This window comes from Puma concolor, chromosome C1 (assembly GCF_028749965.1).
Source record: "Puma concolor isolate L17-30 chromosome C1, mPumCon1.1.hap2, whole genome shotgun sequence".
In the NCBI taxonomy this organism is placed as follows: domain Eukaryota; kingdom Metazoa; phylum Chordata; class Mammalia; order Carnivora; family Felidae; genus Puma; species Puma concolor.
This window is the reverse complement of record NC_141674.1, coordinates 148,293,314-148,305,480: the sequence shown is the minus strand read 5'-3', so window position 1 is coordinate 148,305,480 and position 12,167 is coordinate 148,293,314.

Here is a 12,167-nt window from a genome sequence, read left to right as displayed (position 1 = left end):
GTTGTTTTCCAACAAAAAGAATATTCTTATTATAAACACTAGGTTTTAAAAGGACAAAAATGGGAAATCTGTGTTAGGCAAAAAAAAAAAAAAAAAAAAAGGCAGTAGTGATACAGAAGTAAAATAACTCAGGGAATTGAAGAAGGAAGCCCCAAAGAGGAGAAGTTTGGGAGGGATTTTAAAGCCATTTCACACAGCTCAGTGGGAGGTTTTCTATCATTTCTTATGTTGATGCATCTTTGAAGTACCCGAGGACCCCTGGGGTGGGTCACACATACTTGTCAATGACAGAGTGTCCAGAAATAGAATCAGATCAATAAAAGAGCTTAGTGACACTTAGTGAGCCATGAGACCGCTATTTTTTTTTTTTTTTTTTAGAGAAACAACGTGTAAGATAAATATGTTTGGAGTTCATGAGTGTCCTATTAAAATGAAGAGTAGGAAAGAGTAATTGTGAGTCAGTACCTTCATAAAGAACAGAGCCAACTTATGTTTGCCTTTTTGCAGTGGTCTCCACATTTTTCATTCGTGGATCTTATTGAAAATCTGAGAAATGATTATATGTATCTTTCCTAGAGAAATAGTTTACATTTACGTATAAACATAGTGTTTTGTGGATTGATGATCTCTGATGTTTTTGGTCTTACAGGGAAATGGAAACAGTGTAACCAGAAATGATGGCTTCAATTAATTATTGATTGATTAAACTAATGATAACTAATAGCTACTATTAACGAAGTCCTTACTATGTTAGAAACAATATGCTAAGTCCCTTATATACATTATCCCATTTAATCCTCACTGGTTGGCCCCATTTTATCAATGCCAAAACTGAGGCTTGGGAAGTTACACAGCTTGCTTAAAATTCTTTTTTTTTTTTTATTAAAAAAAAAATTTTTTAATGTTTATTATTTTTGAGAGAGAGACAGAGAGCAAGCAGGGGAGGGGCAGAGAGAGAGGAAGACAGAATCAGAAGCAGGCTCCAGGCTCTGAGTTGCCAGCACAGAGCCCGATGTGGGGCTCAAACTCACAAACCTTGAGATCATGACCTGAGCCAAAGGCAGCCGCTCAACCGACTGAGCCACCCAGGCGCCCAGCTTGCTTAAAATTCTACAGCCAGCAAGGAGTGGATCCTGGAATCAAACTGAGCTCTCTTTGATGACAGAGCATATACTCTTAAGCACTCTCTCGTGCCACTTCTAGTTTTTTTATGTAATTTTTCTTCGGGCACTTAAAATGCTATCTTACAACCCAAGTTCTGAAGGATGAGCGAATATTCTGAATTTATACGCTACCTTGTTGTGTGTGTGCGTGCAACATATGTTTTCCTGGAGATAACAGTTTTACTCGGATTCCCTTAGAATGGCTCACTAAACAGTGAAGGGCTGGTCATCTGTTTATGTCAGAGGTTAGCTGTGGACTTAGTTAGGCCGCCACAGAGGCACATATTTGGGCCATGCAGGCCATCTCCCTTCTACTCTCTCACTTCACAGAATCGCTGTTATGGATTTGGTTTTGGGATTCGGTCCTAATCTTGAATTGAAGCATGCTACTGGAAATGGCTGTACAAAATCTACTACTGCATTTTACTTGAGAGATATTTTTGAGTGTATTTTTAAATATATCTTTTGGAGCCTTTTAAAGAAAACCTCGAGCAATAAATTACTTTTGGAAGAAAGACAATATCTTCCTTCTGTATACTAAAGAATGTAATGATGTATCCCTTTATCCAAAAGCCAAAATGTCAGACTCAAATCTGCACTCCAACTTTCGTACCTGTGCAGGGGTCTTTGGCCCAGAGATTTGCATTTGACGTTTTCCTTAGTCATGGCCATCTACTCCGATTTGTATGTTTCCATGTTTTGAATATATACTTTTCATATGTTATTGTAGGGCCTCTCAAATTCTTCATGGAACACAAAGAAATATAAATTAAAAATCTAACATCCATTGCCTCTTCCTTTTCTACCACTTTGTCTAAAAAGAGGCGGAGCTTTGACATCTTGCAGAAATTTGTTAAAACCTTAACCTTCACAGATACAACAAAATGGTCCTCACGGTGATGTAACAAACTAAAATAATATAAACACCTTCAATGGCAAACATGTTTCTTTTTATACTTTTAAAATTATTTTGTTCAAAAAAATTGTTTTAATATTTATTTATTTTTGAGAGAGAGACAGAGCATGATCAGGGGAAGGGCAGAGAGAGGGAGTCACAGAATCCAAAGCAGGCTCCAGGCTCTGAGCTGTCAGCACAGATGCGGGGCTTGAACCCACAAACCACGAGATCATGACCTGAGCTGAAGACAGATGCTTAACCAACTGAGCCACCCAGGCATCCGGGCAAATATGTTTTCTTACTGATTAACGTAGTAGAGGATTATGTCTTGTTTCTCTCCTCCCCCACAGATACTTATCTTGGGCAAAAATGACTTTCATGCACGATTGGATTTTCCAAGAATTAGCTCTATTGTGTCTATTTTGTGTTGTGAATCTAGTGAAAGCCATATGCTTTAATCCCCAGATACAGGGGCGCCTGGGTGGCTCAGTCGGTTGAGCATCCGACTTCGGCTCAGGTCATGATCTCGCGGTCCATGGGTTCGAGCCCCGTGTCGGGCTCTGTGCTGACAGCTCAGAGCCTGGAACCTGTTTCAGATTCTGTGTCTCCCTCTTTCTCTGACCCTCCCCTGTTCATGCTCTCTCTCTCTGTCTCAAAAATAAATAAATGTTAAAAAAATTTAAAAAAAATAAATAAACCCCAGATTCAAACGGGCAAAGTTCTCTTTAGGTTGTGTGCACTTGAGTATGTAAATGTGAAGTCTATCTCAGTCAAAAGATCAACACGCCGGCACAGGAATTGACCAGTATAGTAGTATCTACGCATAACGTCAACATTTTTCTCAGGGAAAAATTTTGAATTTTCTTAAGTAGTTACAGTAAGTAATTGATTAAGAGTCTCTACCTTGGTGCCATAAAGCATGGCTCTTGAAAACATTTTAAGTCAAGAAGAGCCAATGGAGCTTTGCTGGGAGACTAGAACAAATCAGGAAAAAACTCAAGACACTCTTATTTGATATCTGGTTTAAAAACACATATCCGGAGAGTCGTATTGGTTTTAATCACCTCCTGCTGGGGTGCCTGGATAGCCTCAGTTGGTCTAGCGTCCAACTCCGGTTCAGGTCATGATGTCAAGGTTCTTGGGTTTGAGTCCCACCTTGGGCTCCGTGCTGACAGCTCAGAGCCTGGAGCCTGCTTCAGATTCTGTGTTTCCCTCTCTCTCTCTGCCGCTTCCCAGCTTGTGCTTTGTCTCTCTGTCTCACTCTCAAAAATAAACATTAAAAAAAATTTAATTACCTCCTGCATATCAAGAGAACTCTCAAATTTGTACTTCTAGCTAAGATCACTCTTTTTGAACCCTAGACCTATTTTTCTAATTCCTCCCTCCTCAGCTCTTGGGTGTCTCACGGTCATTTCAAACTTAAACTCCTAAGTGGAATTCATACCCACCCAACCTGATTCTTCTCAGTGTTCCATTTTTTAGTGAATGGCATCTTTGTTCAGTGCAGAGATCAGAACCCTGGGGCGTACTGAGAACATTCCTCTCCTTTCCTGCCTACTCCTTCCTCAACAAAATTCCCTTCTTTCCATCTCCCCTGCCCAAATGGGTTCTTGCCAAAAATATTTTATCACCCAGATGACTGAAAATCCTCCCAGTTAGTGACTGAGATTTCACTCTTGCCTAGGCACAACCCATTCTCCATACTAGCATCTATAAGTGACATTTTAACATTTCAATCTGGGTACTTCATTCTCTTTCTTGAAGTTTTTCAGTGAGTTCCCATTACCTTAAAAATTAGGACCCAAATTCTTAACGTGGCCTAAAAGACACCCACCTGATCTAAATATTTCTTCTGACTCATCTCTAGTACTTTCCCATCTTGTTGCATTGGCCTTATTCAGGTTCCCCTAAAACCAAGCACGTTCTTGCCTGTGTGCCTCACACACACACACACACACACACACACACACACACACACTCACCCCACCTAATTTCTGTTCTATTTCCAAGTCCTGCTCAACATACTTTCTACCACAAACTTTCCTTACTACCTCTGACAGATCAAATTTATCTTCTTGTGTATTATAGGACCATGGAACAATATTTTCCATGTTGTAGGTGTTCAATAACTATTGCTAAACAATTATGTTGATTACTTAGGTTTTTGTTAACAGAAGGAGTTTCTGGAATCTAGGTGTGTTTGACTTAGGTGTCAAGAAACTATTTCCATCACATCATGGTCACTCCATCTATGAATGAATGAAGAAAAGACAGCTATTAGCAATTGTGCTTTGATATATACACTAAAGGTGTATTAATGGCCTAGAAAACTTAAAAGTTAAGTAAAACTTTGGGGCTTTGTGGAAGTAGTCTTAATGAAATCAAGATAGAAACTAGCAAGTTTTCAAACTTATTATTTTTATTTTTTTTCTTTTAGATAGAGCACATGCATGGGGGAAGGGGGTAGTGGGAGAGAGAGAGAGAGAGAGAGAGAGAGAGAGAGAGAGAATTTTAAGCAGGCTCTGTGCTCAGCCCCACATGGGGCTCCATGACCTGAGCCGAAATCAAGAGTCAGATGCTCAACTAACTGAGCCACCCAGGAGCTCCCCAAAGTAGCAAGTTTTCTATCTGCTTCCATGCCATGTGTTACCAGAAACTTTGACCTCTGAGGTTTATGAAAGAGTCTAAAAACATTCTTGTTCTCCATTTTGTATCTCCTAAGGACACCAGAGCATGCTAGATGTCTCTGTGCTATATAGCATGACATGTTTCAGGACCTCGAAGAAGCAGATGACAACAGGTTGTCCACTTCCCTGCCTCTACCTTATTTTCTGGGCTTGGTTTCTAAAGAGACAGCTGCATCAGAATAATGGAACCGGCCACCCTCTTCGGGGAAACTCATCTTTGGTGCTTTTGATTTCAGGCTTGACTGCAGTCATTCACGAAGAGAGAAATCTGGTGCTGCAGAGAACTGGGACCCTTGCTACCGTGTGTGTGTGTGTGTGTGTGTGTGTGTGTGTGTGTGTGCGTGCAGAGAGTAAAGAGTTTCATTTTAAAGAGTTGGATATTCCTGGAGTCAATGATGTGGTGAAGAGGAGGATTCTTAGAAAAGAATGAACATTTAGAAGGTAGGCTTAAAAATGCAAGAGGAAACATCCGTTGCTCTCTGGGGTCAGCCTCCACCTCGTTAAAGATGGCTTCTGCCAAATAGGCTGCGGGGAAAGGAGCCTGAAGGTGGGGGAGGAGGGAGAATTGCCTCTCTAGGGACTACAAGATAAAACATTTGCAAGTGATATTTTGTGAATTATGTCGCCTAGTTGTATGCTTTTGTTTTTAATCTGGTTTTGTTTCCCTTTTTATTACATCTGAGCTTCAAGTGGAGTTTATTTAAATGCTCCTGTATCGACTCTAGTACTAGAAATGTAAGGAACGGTTGTGCTCCGCATTTGGGCCATAGTGTCACAGGATGAGAACTTTCTTCTACTTGCATCCCTCATGTCCTCACTCTCTGGGACCATGTGGTGGTAGCAGAATTGATTATTAGGTATCTATCCATCCAGTTCTTTCCCCACCTGACAATATTCTCTCCATTGAAATCACAGAAGGTATTAGACTTAATTTATTGAGCAAGATTCTGGCCTCCTTAAAATATCTTTAGCATCTTCTTTACAGTAACATTTAAAGTTTATCCATAACCCTCAGATTTCTCCCTAATCAGGTTGCTGTTCTTTGAAAACCATTTAAGAAAAAGTTTTCTCTCCTCCCCACCCCCAAAAAATAAAGCTTAAAGGCAAAATATACAAATACCCAGCCACAGTGGTAGTCTGACAGAATTTTGTTCATTCCAAAATACAATGTATCAACCAAATCATGTATGATTTTATAACATTTCTTGAGTGGGAGGAATGGGCCAGAGATGGGATCCTTTTGTACAGGAAGGAAAGAAATAAGAGAGGCTGGAAATAATAAAGGCAAGCTGGGTTTACTTTACCATTTTTCTTGGACTGAGGCATATTTACTTTCAAGTAGAGATAGGCAACAGATCCCGCTCTGAGTCCTTTTGCCCTGTGGGGAAAATGATAAGCTATGAGCCAACTTGGTTTCGAGTGATGGGCCAAGTACTGGGTGGTTTTTTCCCCAACCACAGCAGGGTGTCTTCAGAAGAATCTCACTCCCAGAAAATGCATACGTAGAGGTATCAGTGTATTTTACATTTCTACACAATAGATAAGGAGGAGAGAAGCACCAAGAAAATAACGTAACCCACTGTCCAAAATGTCATGGTTTGCTGCGCAAGTGAAAGTCCTGATGTAAGAGTCATCGCAAAGGAAGTAGGTGGGTTGTTAATGGCTTATGAACTTCTAAGAGCAGAGATACATTTAGGGGCCCTTATCACAAGACAAGTACCCAGCTGGTAGTAGAATAGTGAAAGCTATTGGGTCACATAGAAAATCTGACAGGAAATAATGGAGTTTGGATTTATTGAGACGACCCACCATCCTTCCCTTCCGTCTCATTCTTGCACCTCTGGAGCTTTGGACAGTCACGTCCCCCATCCTTGCTCTTTTCAGTTTTTTTCCTATTAGGTTCCATAAGAAGCCCTGATACCTGAGTTTATGGACAAGTGGCTTAGGCTGAGGGAATGGAAAGTGATTCTTTTTGATATGTGTACATATATGTTTAGGGCTTTTGTCATTTGCTATCTTTTTAAATTTTCTACATTTTATGTTTTCTATTTTGCTTGGAAAAACATGGAGAACCAAGCCCCCGCCAGACAAAGAAACAGGCAAATAAGAACAAACACAAATATGTGGTCCCTTTTACTTAGAAACAGGTCACTCATGCCAATCAGTATTTGTACATAAACTTCATTTATCATCCTAACAGAAAAGGTAAACAAAGATTCAGTATTTTTCAAAGAATTTTAGCAAAAATAGAACCAAACAATGTAACTTGTGATTTTTAAATTACATTTAGGTATTCTACTCTTTCCTTTCTCACCTAAGTGATTGAAAATATGTTCCTTGTGTTTGTCCAACATTTTTGAAATTCAGAAAGACTCCACGCCATCTTGTCATTGCCAACGGTTCTCTGCCTGGGAACATACTATCCCTATTTTGTGACACTAACATTACCACCACTTTATATTTGTATAATAGTCTTAGAGGTACTTTTCCCATTTTATAGCTGAAGCGTATAGAAGGTGGTAAAGCTGTGGTTATGTAGGGCTTATAGGCAAAGTCCCAGTTTCTGACTGTAACTTTGGAAAGATTGATTTGCCTCAATCCTGGAAAAGTGAGACTAGAACCCCGGGTTTCAGGATCTCAGCTTGTTGTTCCTTTTGGGGCACCAACACCTGAAAACAATTATCCAGTTGGGGGGAATTTCCTACCTTATGAGTCCCTACCTCTCTATAAAAGCCTGCTGCTCAGGTCCCAAGCCCCCCCTTGAAGCCTCAGGGAGGACGGAGAAAGCTACAGCTGATGTTCAGCTGTAGCAGTTGGAGAGGCTCTAGCAGAATCATCCATTGTCCAGCGTCAGGGTGTTAATGGTGCAAAATGCACTGTCTGCGCTTCACGGAGGGGTAGGGGCAGGGCATCTCTGAGGCCAGGTCTGTGGCAGGATGTGGCATGTGTCCCTGGCCACATAACTTCCAAGCCTGGCTCGTGGACTTTTCTAGAGAAGCCCGTGAGCTACTTAACCATTCTTTCAGAAGTTTAATTCCTGCTTAAACTTATTCAGGTAGGTTTCTTTGTTTGCAACTAAAAACTTTGACGGATGTATAGCTCAAGTTTCTTTTGCTGGGATGACTTAGCCCACAAGCCAGACTGTCTTTAAGGAACACTCTTTGGTCACTTTTAAGGTTTACCCACTCTCAGCTTTGGCATTCGCTCTCATTGTCTGTACTTTACCCAAGCCACTGTCTCTGTTTTGGCCATGTGAATGCAGAGGGAGTATATCTTTATTTACATAAAATGCTGCTGTTGCTCAGATAACTCATTTATTCAACAAATAAAGTGTTAGTGTGAGGGGAGCAGAGGGGAAGATGGACAGACATTTGGGACAATACAGTTAAGCGTCTTAAATGTCATTTACTTACTCCTTCAACAAGTATTTACTGAGTGCTTATTATGCGCCAAGCTGATTTCAGATGTCAATGTTAGAACTGCTGTTGTTTGAAATGGCAATATGTGTTAGATAGCTTTCAGCACTATGATCACCTCTGTGCTATTAAAGGATCCCTCTGGCTGAAGGGTCACAGGGATAGATTGGGGAAGAGTAAACCCCAAGGAAGTGAGACCAGTTAGGGGACTTTTTTGACATTTCAAATAAAAGAAGATGGTAGATCTGAAGTAGGGTGATGGCAGGGAAGTGGAAAGAAGCAAAAAAAAAAAAAAAAAAATTGAGAGATTTTGTATGAGTTAGAATCCATAGAAACTATTGGTTAATTAGATGTAAAGGATGAGAAAGAAGGGAGAGATAAGGAAAAAAAAAACAAAACAAGGTATCTGGCTTGAGTGGTGACAATTAGTGAGATAAGTAAGATAGGGGGAGTGGTAGGTTTGGGAAGCAGGTTCTGTTTTACACATGTCAGTTTTGACCACCTTTGGAGATGGCAGTAGGATATACAAATCTGGAGTTCATGAGCAAGATCAAGGCTAGAAACAGAGACTTGGGAGTCTTGAGCGTGTAACACAGAAATAAACAATGAAAAGGAAAGGATTAGGTCACCAAGGGAGAGTGTAGAGAAATGAGCCAGTCCAGCAGGTCGTCAGGTATGGTTCAAGGCCCCCCCGGGGGGTGCTCAAGACCATTTTGGGTGTTCACAAGGTGAACACTATGTTTATAGGTAATGCTAACATGTAACTTGTCTTTTCCAGTATCATTCTGGCACAAAGGTACAATGGAATTTTCCAGAAGCTACAAGATGTGTAATGATGTCATCGCTTTGAAGGCTAATGGACTGTGTGCTTGTGTATGCCTGTGTTTTAATGTTTTAAGAATTTCTCAATTTAAATCTTTTTTTTTTTTTTGCAGTTTATTTTGAGAGAAAGAGAGAGAGAGAGAGAGAGAGAGAGAGAGAGAGAGAGAGAAAGCATGAATGGGGGAAGGGCAGAGAGAGAGAGAGGAGAGAATGAGAATCTCAAGTAGGCTGCACACCAGTGCAGAGCCCCATGTGGAGCTCAAACCAAAGAACTGTGAGATCATGACCTGAGTCACCCAGGCACCCCTCAATTAAATTTCTAATATGATAAACGTTGATAGTTATAACCCACTTAAACATAAGCTCTTTGGGGTCCTCAAAATTTTTGAAGTGTAAAGGGATCATGATATCAAAACGTCTGAGAACCAGCAGGCTAGAAAATTCTGCCTTGATTCTATATGCAAGGGTGATCATTGAAGATTTGAGGGCAAGGGAAAACATAATCAGAGTCATGTTAATGAAAGTTATTCTGATGGCAGTCTTGACGATACATTATGATGGGGATAACATTAAGTTGTGGAGGCGATTTAGTTTGTAATTATAACAACTCAAGTATGAAGTATGAAGTTACTAGGGGCTTGAGCTGTGGAAATAACAGTGTGAATGACAGTGGACAACATGAAAGGAAAATAAATGTGATTTTATTATTGATTGAATGTGGGCCACTATTGAAGGAGTGAAAGGAGTAAAAGATAACTGTGCTGTATCTATGTGTTTGGAAGAAAGGGCTTGTTTCTCCTACAATTTTAAGGAAAAATGATCCTTGACACTGGATGAAGATTCATGAGGTGAGCACTGTCTAAATAAAAATATGATGAAAGCCACATACATAATTCTAGGTTTCCTACTAGCTGCTATAAAAGGCAAAAGGGTCAACTTAATTTTAATAATATATTTGATGTAATCCCATATATTCAAAATATTATCATTTCAACACATAATTAATTTTAAAAATTACTAAGATTTTTCAGGGGAAGGGGTATTAAGTCTTTAAGTTTAGTGAATATCTTACACTCACAGTACCTATGAGATCAGACTAGTCATATTTCAAGTACTCAAGAGCCACAAGTAGCTGATTGGCTACCACCTTCAACACAGCAGCTTTAGACTACTCTTTTGCTTGAGTCAAGGTCATCAGAATGACCATGTTGATTTGGCTAGGGTTGAAATAACTGTGTTTTTTTTTTTTTTTTTTTTTAATTACTCACTCAGGAATGGATGGATTTGTATGAATCCTATAACTCTCTCAACCTCCTTGTGACCTCACTGTGGAGGAGTATAATTACAGGTCCTTTCTAAGGTAATGAGCCAAGTAGTAGTGGCTTACTTACTTGGAACTGAATCTCTGACCTGCATTTTACAGAGTCCGTATTGAATGCAGCTAATTAGCCCAGCACACTGACATTGGTCAGTGGAAGGGAAAGCAGACAAAGTTTGAATTATGTGGAAAGACCATATTAATAGTATTAAAAGGACATGGAAAATCAAAGAAGGGGTGCAGCCATTCTGGGAGGTGGTAAAAACAGATAATGTAAGTACTTTAAAAATTTTAGCAGTGGCAGTTGAGTTAAGAAACTATGTTACGCCCCAGTATCATCCACAGTCATGCCATTATTTTTCTTCTTTATGAGTCCTGAGCTGTCCACATGAGGTAGATGCATTGAGGGTACAATACTATAGAACCTAAATAAAGGTCCTAAAACCCATGACTGTTTCCATGGAATGAAATTAATGATCAAAAGGAGAAGGAGGAGAACAGAAGTGAAGTCAAGGGTCCCTAATATAAAGATTTCTGGGATTACTAGGTGAGATGAGTGGAAATGAATGTATCATATGCTCCTTTAGGGAGAATATAAGTTTAGGGAAGGAAAAATGCAGTAAAATGAGAACAGATTAGACCTTGATAGTATATAGCAAATTATCGTAGTATGCCTCCTCACCATATGCTCATTCCATGATAAGTTCATGTTCCAAGATGAAATGAAAAATTAAGATGCATGGCATTAGAGATTCTAGAAAGGATAACAAAAAAAGAAACATGTATGATAAAAAAAATCCCAAACAACCAGGCGCAACAGTCATTTTCAAAGTTCAGTTATTATATACATTTATTTGCCTTATTAATTTGGAATGTTATTCTGCAAATGTATCAAGTCTTTACAATTTAAAGTCCCTATGCTTATTTCCTTTGCTTATATAAGAATTATTCACCCAAAGTCTATTTTGCTGGTGGGTTATGAACTTCTTGATTATCGCTGTTGTTTTCTTTTGATTATGAGAATCCAGGAGTCATGATGTAATGTTGCTATGGTAATGAATATGTACAAATAGATGATTAAGGGGGGGGGGAGATTAAGTCCTGAGAAACACATTTGCATGTAAATTCTTTCCAGTGGATAAAAAAAAACCCTCACATGTGAATTTTTTTCTATTATGTACAAAAAATATAAAAGATGTGTTGTATCACATATTCAACAATGTGTTGTACTGCTTATGTTAAATGACAGGAGTCACTCAATATGTCCTGAAAAGCATTTTCTTAATAGTTCATACATAAAGGTATTGGATTAAGAGTGGACTAATTTCCATAGGTGTGTGAATGTGTGTGTGTGTGTGTGCATGTGTCACAGAACTTTGTGCCAAGAATTCAAAAGATCCTGATTCCTTTATTGGCTGGCTATCTGTTGGCTGGCAAGGCATTAACAATTGTTTATTTCTTTAATACAGTGCTTAAGGCAAAGATGATGATCTTTGCCATTTGATGAGGAATCATTGACCAGTACTTGCAACAGAGATATAATGCAAGTTATACTTAATTAAAAATGTTAGGGGCCATATTAAAAAGTGAAAAGAAATATGTGAAATTAATTTTAGTAATATATTTAACCCAATACCTCCAAAATATGATCATTTCAACATGATCATATAAAAATATGATATATTTTATATACAATATGATATATTTTTATAATAATGTAAAAATTATTAATGATATATTTTACATTCTATTTGGTACTAAGTCTTTGAAATCAAGCATGTATTTTATACTTAGGGCACATGTCAATTTGCACTAGACACATTTCAAGTGCTCACTCTCTACACCTGGCAAGCGGATACCATA